Genomic DNA, 11,435 nt, shown 5'->3' with positions numbered 1-11,435 from the left:
GTATATACATATTTGTGTGCATATGTATGTGTGTGTATATGTATACATATATATAGTTGTTGTTGTTTGCTTTTTTTGCTGGAGTGTAGTGGTGCAATCTCGGCTCACTGCAACCCCTGCCTCCTGGGTTCAAGTGATTCTCCTGCCTCAGCCTCCCGAGTAGCTGGGACTACAGGCGCCTTCCACCACACTCGGCTAATTTTTGTATTTTTAGTAGAGACGGGGTTTCACCATGTTGGCCAGGATGGTCTCAATCTCTTGACCTCCTGATCCACCCGCCTCAGCCTCCCAAAGTGCTGCGATTACAGGTGTGAGCCACTGCGCCTGGCCATGTCGTAGAGCCTTAGATATGAAGATGAGAAAAGACAGTAGAAACAGAATTCAAGCTTAGAGAAATTCTCATTGGTTTCTGTGTTCAGGATTTTTAAGTCTCTTGCTTCTAATGTTTATGTAAAATATTTTACTGTTTTAAAGCATGAAACTATGAAAATAGAGTACTCTAAGAAGAAAGTGGATATTCACTTACCTCCCTCTCGTCTTTTCACTCTTAGGTTTTCTACAGATTCATTAAATTGTGCTTTCATAATTTCTTTTCAATGTTTAGAAACTTAATGAAAACCATCCAATTCAGAAACTTAGTAAAAATTATCAAAATCTCCCTTTAGTCACTTTTCTTTTTGGCAACATGTTCTCAGTTCCCCTTTCCCATCTTTCTTACTGGTCATATATTATAAATAGGTTAGCATTTTGGATATTTATATTCTATTCCATCTGGTCACAATTCTTTCTTTTTTGAAGAAATTAAGGGCAAATTGTACTTGATATTTTTAATGGCAAGACACATTCTATAATTTTATAATCTATAATCAAGTCTTTTGGAAGTCTTTGTGGATTGTTAGGGATTATAATTTAAATTTGTGAGAGAATATTTATAATACCTTGAATCTAGACCTAAGATATATATATTTCTAAATTACATAAATACTTTGAGAAAAAGAGCATTTTTAAGAAAATGGAACTAGATAAATAAAATAGTTTTTCCAAATTGTGAAGTTACTTTCGCTTGCAAATATGCAATATTTTATGCATAGTGTCACTTATATTATTTGTTGTGTTCCATGTAACATTTTTGTTAACAATTTTAAATGCAATGATTAATTTTACTTTTATATGTTTTCAGTTCTAAGAAAGAGAGTATTTCTTTGTTTTACCCTGTTTATAGGAAGCCTTAAAGAAGGAAGGACAGAGAAAATCATCCACATTAGTGTACAGCACAGTACCTTGTTGTTTGATGAAAGTAGTGACCTCAACAGTGTGAAACAGAAAGAATGTCTTTATCTTAAGGGGTAGAACTGTGAAGTGAAGGAGAAAAATGTGCTTGAAGCTCATTGAACTTTGTCCAATTAATGTTTTTCTTCATAGCTAACATTATTAGTAGTATCTACTTCAAATGCTTTTCTTTATTGTCTTCATAAACTTCTAGAAACTAATTATTTCCCTCAGATTGTGATGATTTCTAGTGAATTCCTAGCAGAAGACATTTGGATGTGGTTTTTTGTAGAACTGTAAAATTGCTAATGTGTGGCCTTTACCTTTTTAACTTACAAAAGTGATTCAGATTAATGTTACTGAGAATCTCTCATAAAGACCAGGAGGAAATGTGTATATTTATATGTATACACACACACATATATGTGTGTGTATATTTATATGTATACACACACACATATATGTGTGTGTATATACATATTTGTGTGCATATGTATGTGTGTGTATATGTATACATATATATAGTTGTTGTTGTTTGCTTTTTTTGCTGGAGTGTAGTGGTGTGATCTCAGTTCACTGCAGCCTCCGTCTCCCGGGTTCAAGCGATTCTCCTGCCTCAGCCTCCTGAGTAGCTGGGACCATAGGCGCACACAACCACACCAGGCTAACTTTTGTACTTTTAGTAGAGATGGGGTTTCACCATACTTGGCCAGGCTGGTCTCAAACTCATGACCTCAAGTGATCTGCCCACCTTGGCCTCCCAAAGTGCTGGGATTATAGGCGTGAGTCACCGTGCCCGGCCTAGCCAAGAGGGATTTTAACTGAAGGTTGAAAGGGAGAGTCGATATGCTAATTGTAAAAACAACGTGGACTCCAGTAGGTAGGACCTTGAAGAAGACAGTGGGAAAGTACTCAGAAATCCCCAGGGGAACAGGCTAGGTGAACAAAGCACAGAAAATGTATACCTACCTTAGTAACCTTGAAAGATAAGACATAATGATTCCGTCCCTGTCTTTCCATGTAGTATCCCATGTTAATACTATGTTTGTAAGGCCTGAGAGAGCCATTAGGAGTTGAAGCTACACAATCTTTTACGTTAGTGGAGATCTCCTTCTTATTGACCTTGGTACTTTCACGAAGACTTATTGGGCAACTACATAATCATCCAATCTATATTTCTCCTTCTGGTACATAAATATATTACAAGACACTTGGCCAGATATAATACTGAGTGAGGATACTTTACATCTGTGGCATTCTCCTGTATCAGAAAAGTCTATGAGATTTCTTCTGTCTTCTTGTTAGTGAACTTATGCATGTTTGTGTTCCGTGGAGGGAACTCCATTCAAAAGTATGATTGCCATCTTCTGACTCCTTCCTGGCTATTAAAGGATTAAGTTGTAGTTTTTATATTAAAATATTTGACCATTTTATTCTCCATTGGACCTGTTAGGTTGACTTTTGTTCTTTGAGCTTTGCAAGATCAAAAATATTTATAAAATAGATAAACCAAGGAAATCACCCTTCTCAATCAGAAGGTTGAGAAACGGTATATGAAGTAAAGATAAAGTCTCAGCAAGGTCTCAACAGAAGCGTAGACTTTCTTGAAGACTCCATCTTCCCTTCTTATAGTACCACAAACACAGGACTGGTATCCAGAGTGTAGTTGAAAAAGGGTACCAGGATGGTGCTGTGCTTTGTTGATGAAGTAATTTGTGGATCTATACTTCCCAGTTCAGGAAGAGCCAGCAAATTTCTTTATGTGAGTGAGTTTTATAGTTTCTTCAGAACTGAAGGGTTGTCATTCCAAATGACTTGAAATACAATGGTTCCTTTTGTTGTTCGAAATGAAAAGCAAGGAGTACATGCAGCTGTAGATTGGCTTCACATAGCAGAAAAGGTGGCCACAAGCCACTGCCAATGCAAGGTTTGCTGGAGTCACACTAGGTGCAGAAAGTAAGAGGGAATAACAATTGTCAATCAATGAAAGGTTTAAGGAAGCAAGACAGGCTTTTTATTTTTTTCTGAGACTCCCTCTTCTCCACCTAATTACATGGTTTTTCTGGTTACAGAGGCCCATTTACTAGGGAAAAAGTCAGGGTGGACATGTCATCCCAGGCATTCAAAATGGCAAGTTGTCATGAGTGTATGTGTATGTATGTATGTGTGTGTGTGTGCACGCGCGTATAAGGTATGTATGTATGTGCTAACATTTTAAACATGTCTTCTGAATCTCTATGGAACTTATATTTGTTCTTGGTGATTACACCTTTCTTTTCTAGTACTTTCAAATGAAAATACATGTTGTTTTCCTTTGCTGGTCAGCTTTATTTGGTTTCTTTTTTTTTTTTCACTTCAACCAGTTCATATGATAAAAGGGGCCTATTTTCCATCTCCATTTCCTTGCAGAAGGGTAGATGTCAATGCATGTAAACTTGTATCGTCTTGCATAGCCTTATTCAATGCTTTCCTCCAAACAAGTTATCTGTTTTCTTGTATACCTTTCTTCATTAGAGAAGTTGAATTAGTGGGACAGAGGCCAGAGAAAAGTCCTACGGGCTCACGCCTGCCTTGCAACCTGTAGGGAAGGGTAACTTGGACCACTCCTATTTAGCTGTGTTGATTTCAACAGTGATCACCAATATTTCCCAGGTAGAACCATTTCGTCAGAAATGGTCTGGTTGCTGAGTGGAAATATAACTCTGTTTTTTTAGCAGCCAAGTCTATTTTACTGAAGGTGACTTATTTTTGTGAGACCTCTTGATCCATATTTCTTATTAAGTTATGCTGCATTTTAGATATTCACCAAATTTACCCAAGTTCAAGATATTAGCTGTTTATTATTAATTCTGACTCCAAATAAGTGTTTTCTTTCCCTTTTGTGCTTACACAGTTGCAAGAGGTGAAGAAAGGATCCAGTATCTTGCCAAAAAGAAGCTCCTTCTGCAAATAAAGAATATACAAAAAAGGCATCTTAACCAACCAAACAAAAAATGCCATTGCACAGTTGTGATTCTCCCAGGGAAGCTTGTATTTGTTAGGTGTATTCTCTTGAAAATGACATAAGGAGGGTTCACCCATCTCCAATACTCCAAGTGGGGCTCAGCTCTTGGCATGATTAGCAAAATGGGTTTTCCAGCACATTTATTTTGGGGACTTTTTAATCCTCTCTGAGTCTTTAATCTGGTTGCCAGACTCTTCCCTAATTTCATTGTTCTGTGTTTTTTCTCTTTTTGAGAATGCTATTGGGTGAAACTTACAGGCACACTAAGCTTAGCAAGAGTGGGGGGAAATGACTATTTTTTGATATTTGCTTTTTAAAGAAAGTTGCTTGTTTTCCTGTCTGATTGACTGTACTGACATTCCCCCTATGTGTGGCTACCTAGTATAAGATCTAAGAAAGACTTCATTCTAGAAGATAATGTTTCATCTAAACACTCTCTTAATGTAGCTACATAAATAAAACCATAAGGACTCTGCCATGGTGTTGCTCTTAATATATGAGCAAACCTTTTCCCCTCTTGCTCCCTTATGGTAACTGGCCCTCCACCCTTTATTTGGTAGCAACTTCCTCTTCTAGGTCCAAGATTAAAACCTATAAGTATCTTCCTCCTGAATCCAGGTCCGGTTGACTGTTGATAGACAGAAAAATGCTTGTGGGCTAGGGCAGAATCTATGCTGAATATGACTAGAAACTGTTTCTTCTCTCTCTCTGTTGCTTTCTGTGTCTCTCCTGTGAGTATGCAGATCTCATGAATACGCTACCTTTCACTGGCTCTATTTTTCCCTCATATACTCCCTCAGACACTCTAGTCTGGTCTTCTCTGTCTTTTGGCCCAAGGAGTTGGCCATTTTTGCTCCTCTCCAAATCCACACATTCACCTTCTTATCTGTCCATGCCTAGCCGAAGTGCCATTTTGTCCACAAAATCTCTCATGAACTTCCTTTACCCCCATATGAACGTAACCTTTTCCTTTTTAAATTCTTTAGCACTTTATATATACTTCTCTGTTACACCTCTGAGCACTTTCTCCCTGTTCCCACAGTTATTTTACTGCATGGTTTCCATATTAGAATGTAAAGTGCTGGAACAGGAACTGTGTCTGATTCCCCTTGAATCTACCCAATCTCTGGCACAGACTCTGACACACAAGAAGTGCTGTGAAATGTTGGCCACCGATGAAGACATGAATAAAGAGAGCAGATCAGACCCTCCCTGGAGCATAGCATGACTTGAGGGGTGGAGACTTTAGGGTTGATTCCTCATTAAGAGATTATTTGACATCAGATATCTTATTGAAACCTTATAAAGGGGGAATGAACTCAAATCATGATGGAGGGATTCTGGATCAATAAAATTCACGTTATGAAAGCCTCATTAATCAAGGTCTGAGACCCCTTACTAGAAAGGCTTGGGATTTATTTTGTTAGTCTTTAGGTAGATGGGACAGGGGTGAGAGGATTAGGGGAATTCGCTTCTGAATTTGCTGTTGTTTCCAGAAAAGCAGTCCAATCTAGAGCAGGGATTCCCACAAATCAGATATTATGGCCCAAAGAGTCCTAGGAGGCTCCCCAAAATGAACGTGAAGCTTTATCCTGCTTTGAAGAGACAGTTTCATGGTTGCGTGGGGTGCTCTCTTAAACATTGAATAAAATGAATAGTAAAAATTATTGATAACACCTGAAGAGCAACCCAGTTATAGTAAAATGCTTAAGGCTCCAGCTCCTGAAATGTCCCAGAATATAACTTGAAAAATCAGCTATCCAAGCAAATATATTTTGCTGGTAAGACACTCAACTCTGGGCTAGGTTCATAACATTTCTATTAATTATTGGCTCTCTGTTTTCAGGAATCTCATTACAGCCATGTGATTGTCTACACATTTTCTACCAAGCCCACTGTCTTTTTCCTTAAATCTATTATGTTGGTGAAATTGTTGTTTTCCCCCAACAACAAGCCCAAATCCTGGGTTTCTTTGAGTCTTTCTCACACTTGCCTCCCAACCAAATGTTTCCAGGTCTTGGTCATGTTCCTCCACTACTTTCAGTGAGGTCCTATATGCCAGGACTGCACATCTGAACACTGTATTTACAGCCTCCCTAGCTGGTTTCCCTCTCTCTTTTCACCATTTTCCAACCCACCATTCCTAAGTCTTATGTTCATGATTCCATTCCTGTGTTCAATAACTTTCAGTGATTTTCCATTGCTTACAATATAAATTCTCAACTTGTTAGAACTCTACAATTTCTCCTTTTGATCTTGTCCTTTCCTATCAAAATTTTGTCTATTTTTATCTATACATAATATTTGTCAATATTTATGGGGTACATGTGATATTTTGTTACATGCATAGACTGGTGTCATGATCAAGTCAGGGTATTTGTGGGGTCCATCACTTTGAGTATCATTTCTATGTCTTGGGAACATTTCAAGTCCTCTTTCTAGCTGTTTTAAAATATACAATGCATTGTTGTTCATTATAGTCACCTTTATCCATTCTTCAGGATCCCACATCTCTCTGTAAATGTAAGTTTAATTGTTTATATGTTTACCTTCCTCATTAGGTAATAGCTCCTTGAGGATAGGAATTGATCTGACTTATCTTTGCATTTGCAAAAAAGCTAAGATTGTGCCCAACACAGATAAATTCTTGAACTCTAGCTTTATGAGGGGAAAGATGATATCTCATTCACCTTTGTTTTCCTGCACTTACACAGTGTCTAGTTCCGATGAACATGCATTAAAAGATAAATGAATAAAAACAATGTTTTTCCATGAATGAAAGTATAGCCCATTCTACTTCCAGTTGCTTTTTAAAAGAAGAGGCAGTATGGAACCAAACAGATGGTTAAAATGTTAATTCTTGTATTGTCTAGTTAGGCTTTGGGCCTATTACTATTCTCTGGATCTGTTTTTTGCTTGTATAAGAAGAGGAAGTTTAGGCTTAAATCTAAGTGTGTGTGTGTGTGTGTGTGTGTGTGTGTGTGTGTGTGTGTGTCAGAAAGAGAGAGAGACAGAGAGAGAGAGATGAGGAGAGAACGCCACTGGTATTTTCTTAAGGAACAGGGACACAGTCTTCATCACATTTAGGCTTTATTTATATGAATCAGCACTAGGTGATATCAAGGCCAAGAGAAGTTGAAGTTTAGAGTTCAAAGAGGTCTTTTATCTCCTGATGCTGGAAGATGCACTGATTTATGTTTACAGCCTTGACTTGGCTCTGTAGTCTTGGAACCTTGTAATGATAAATCATATGAACAACTAAAATCATCCTCTATAGTTTACAGAGCACCTTTGTTTGCTAGCTTCTCTCTCTCGTTCTGGCTTTCTGTGTTTATTTCTTATTTTAGCTGCAGATATTTTTCAAGCACTTTTGAATCTCTTATTGCAGTGGAGCTTTGTAACACACCATGAAGTAGCTTGAGTAGATATGGTTATGATTGTTTAAATTTTGATTTGGCTTTAGAATTAAATAGTCTTTTAATTAAAAACATATTTTTATTATGAAAAATTCCAACCAGCCTTTGTTTGGAATCCTGGCTTATTTCTTACTAGCTGTATGACTTATGGTGGGTTACTTAATCTATCTGAAACTTTGTCCTTTTTCTGTAAAATGGGGTTAACAGCAATACCTGCTACATGGGTTTCTGATGAGGATTAAATAATACTTTTGGAGCATTTATTGTTCCTGGGTAACAGTAAATGCTGAAATAAAATGGCTATTAATATTTGTTGATTTCTCAACAAAGGAGGGGGGACTATAACTCCCATATGCTTTCTTAAACTCTTTTAAGTTGAAGAGCAATCTTAGCATAATTGGTTTGTTAACATTGGTGGTAACTTCAGTTTGATGATGTTGGTGTTGAGTTTGGAGGTTTTAACTCAACTGCCTGCCCACTATTGCTCCTGAAATTTTTTTCTTCTTGTGTTGCTTTCTCCTTGGAGTTGCTCTTAAGCAGAGGCTTGGAGCCATGCCACTTGAAACAGTTAAATTTCAGATGCCATTTTCAAGATTCATGTGGGCACTGTCTTTGGCCATCTTTATATCACCGTACCCCAGGTTACTCCTGAAACATGACGGAGTGCAGAGGGCTCCTTCTACTTTTTCTGGTAGACCATGACCTCCTTGAAGACACAGAATGTTTCTTGCCTAACAGGTATCTTTGTACTTGTCCAAGTACAGGCTTAGCAGATTCTTTATTATATATGATTCTTAAAGAGTGTTGATGGAAAGAATTGTTTTAAAAGCTATTAGGGTTATGTGGAGCAAAGATAAGAGTAACAAAATGCATTTCCACTGTGATCATCCTTGATTTATGACAGATTCTGGCCTGTAATTCCTTGCTACTCAAAATGTAGCCCTTAGACCGGCAGCATCTGCATCACCTGGGAGGTCATCAGAAATGCAGAATCTCCACCTGACATCCAACCTACCAAGTTAGAAGAATCAGATTCTACCCTTTAACGAGATCCCCAGGGGAATCTCTGACCAGTAAAGTCTGAGAAATGCTGCACTAAAAGACATGCCCTCAGCCCAGCAGGTGTTAAGCTATGCCTGAAGGACAGACTGGCTGTGCTCACCAGTTGAGTTCCCATATTGGCTTTTAACTCACCTGGTTCTAGATCTAGTCTCATTTCACTCTGTTTTGAGACCTGCGTATCCCTTTGGCTTTCCATTTACACTATTATGGCAACTCACTATTATGGCAATTTTTGGGGTGCTTGACTCATCTGTTTTGCATCCCATTAACGGAATCATTCCTCCTTTGGGCACAGTTTTCCTAAGGTTGCTAGTCTCGAACCCTCCATATCTGTTCTCATAGGCTGCCCTCATTGGACAATCCTTCACTGCCTCCTTGCTCAGGCGTGAGTCAGCAAAAACTTTCAAAAGGCATATCTTAAGAATTGTGTATATGTGTATGTGTGTGTGTGTGTGTGTGTGTGTGTGCATAGTGCAAATGCAGCCAGATACACTGATCCCCAAAGGAAAAGTACAGATATTATTGAGACAATGTAATCATGTAGTGAAAACTTTTTTAAAAAATGGCGATTATACTGTACTGACTAGACTTGCTTCTTAAATGTGGGTACTACATTTGCCATATATGATTTCTATTCAAGAGCACTTATATAGCTAATGCTCTCACACTAAATTTTTAATATTTGATTCTGTTTTCCTTAAAACAAATCGAACCACGGGGGGAAATATATGATTTTAAAGATTCTTGTCTTTTGGGGAGAGGGGATCTTTTAAATCTCTGGTTCATTGAAAAATTTTTTGTGTGCACAGCAAAACACCAAAAGAAAATAAATTCAGTTCAACAAGATGAGGAGCATAATGACCTTGGATGTTTTCATCATATTTTTTGAAATATTCTTCTTCCCTTTTGTAAAGGTGCATGCTGAAATAACACCCTTGTCAAAATGTCTAAGCACTCCAATAATAGGTGATGAAGAACTGGTGACAGAGAGAAAACAGGTATTTTTTAGCTCACTAATATAGCAGCCAGGCAGTGATTTCCACTCTTACCTGCTCTGTGAGAGCAAATACTTCAGAACCACAGTTTTGATGAAACTAAAAATGACTGTAAACAATGTTGGCCACTTTTCCTAAAGGAGAATTTTAAACTTCATATTATTAAAAATAAGATTTCGGCCAGGTGCGGTGGCTCACGCTTGTAATCCCAGCACTTTGGGAGGCCGAGGCGGGAGTATCACAAGGTCAGAAAATCAAGACCAGCCTGGCCAACATGGTGAAACCCCATCTTACTAAAAATACAAAAAAAATTAGCTGGACATGGTGGCGTGCACCTGTAATCCCAGCTACTCAGGAGGCTGAAGCAGGAGAATCGCTTGAACCCAGGAGGCAGAGATTGCAGTGAGTTGAGATCGCGTCACTGCACTCCAGCCTGGCCACAGAACAAGACTCTGTCTAAAAAAAAAAAAAAAAAAAAAGGAGAGATTTTACCGATTTTTAACTTTCTCTTTGGTTACCAAAGCTGTTGTTTGAACACTGGCAGGAAGGAATAACTATTAATGACTCGTCTATGTTAACACGCGCTAATGAGCTAACAAATGTTTTCCTTCCTCTAACTTAGAAACTTCAGTGTGTGTATGCGTGTGTGTGTGTGTATGGTCTATATTAATGAGAGTTCGTATCTCAGTAATTTAATTAGTACTAAGTGATGGCAAATCATTTGGTGCACTCATTAAAACCTACTGATTTTTTTGTCCCTTTCTCCAGTGCAATGATACGTAGTTATATTAGAATTAAGTAAGATAATGACAGAAAAATACGTGAAACTCTATATTGCCACACAATGCTGTTCCACTCTGTACTATCTAATGAAGAAAATTTAAACAAATGTGTTATTAGCTTATGATGGTTTGACATATAAACAGTATGGGTGAAAGTTACGTTTGACTGCTTCTTGCAAGGTATTATCCTAAAAAAGGTGAGTAATGTGGAATTTTATCTGCACCAAGGCACTGTGTATAGGGGTCATTTTTTGCTCAGAGCAGCCTGCCTTAATCCTAATCCCTGAAGTCAGGACTGCCACGGTTGCATGGCTCCGCCACATCACTGGTGTCTCCTGTTGTTGTCCAGTGTGGTGGCACTGCCTGAAGCCACACCAGGTAGCAGGGAACTTTCTTTGCCCTGGTGGGAGGGCCCACCTTTTCCTATGAACCTGACCTTTTCTATGAACTGAGTCTTCCTATGAAGATTCCATTTTATATTTTTCTTGAAATGTTCTGCTACACCTGACATCTGTTGTTTTCTAGAATAGAAAAGTAAGTTACAGTTTAGAACGGTGCTGTCCAGTATGGTAGCCTCTAGCCACAGGTGGCTACGGAGCATTTGAGATGCAGCTTATCCCAACTGAGATGTGCTATTAGTATAATAAACACACTAGATTTTGGCAACTTAGAAGTAAAAAAAGATTGCAACATATTTCATTCATAGTTTTTTTATATTAATGTTTAAATGATATTTTGGATATTTTGAGTTAAATAAAAACACTATTAAAATTAATTCCACTTTTTAAAACATGTGATTACTGGAAGATTTTAAAATTATATATGGCTTGCATTATATTTCTATTGAGCTGTGCTGGTTAAGAAAAATTTTTAATATATATTAATATTCCTATGTATTCCCATAAAT

At 37.8% G+C, this 11,435-nt stretch overlaps 1 long non-coding RNA gene across 1 annotated transcript in view; it reads left to right on the top strand.

The window, feature by feature from the left end:
* LOC105509960 overlaps nucleotides 1-11,435 on the top strand; it is a 222,799-nt gene that overhangs the window by 174,497 nt on the left and 36,867 nt on the right. The window lies entirely within an intron of this gene.

Source organism: Colobus angolensis, unplaced genomic scaffold (genome assembly GCF_000951035.1).
Source record: "Colobus angolensis palliatus isolate OR3802 unplaced genomic scaffold, Cang.pa_1.0 Scaffold181, whole genome shotgun sequence".
Lineage (NCBI taxonomy): Eukaryota > Metazoa > Chordata > Mammalia > Primates > Cercopithecidae > Colobus > Colobus angolensis.
The sequence above is the reverse complement of the archived record's forward strand: the minus strand, read 5'-3'. Positions and strand labels throughout refer to the sequence as shown.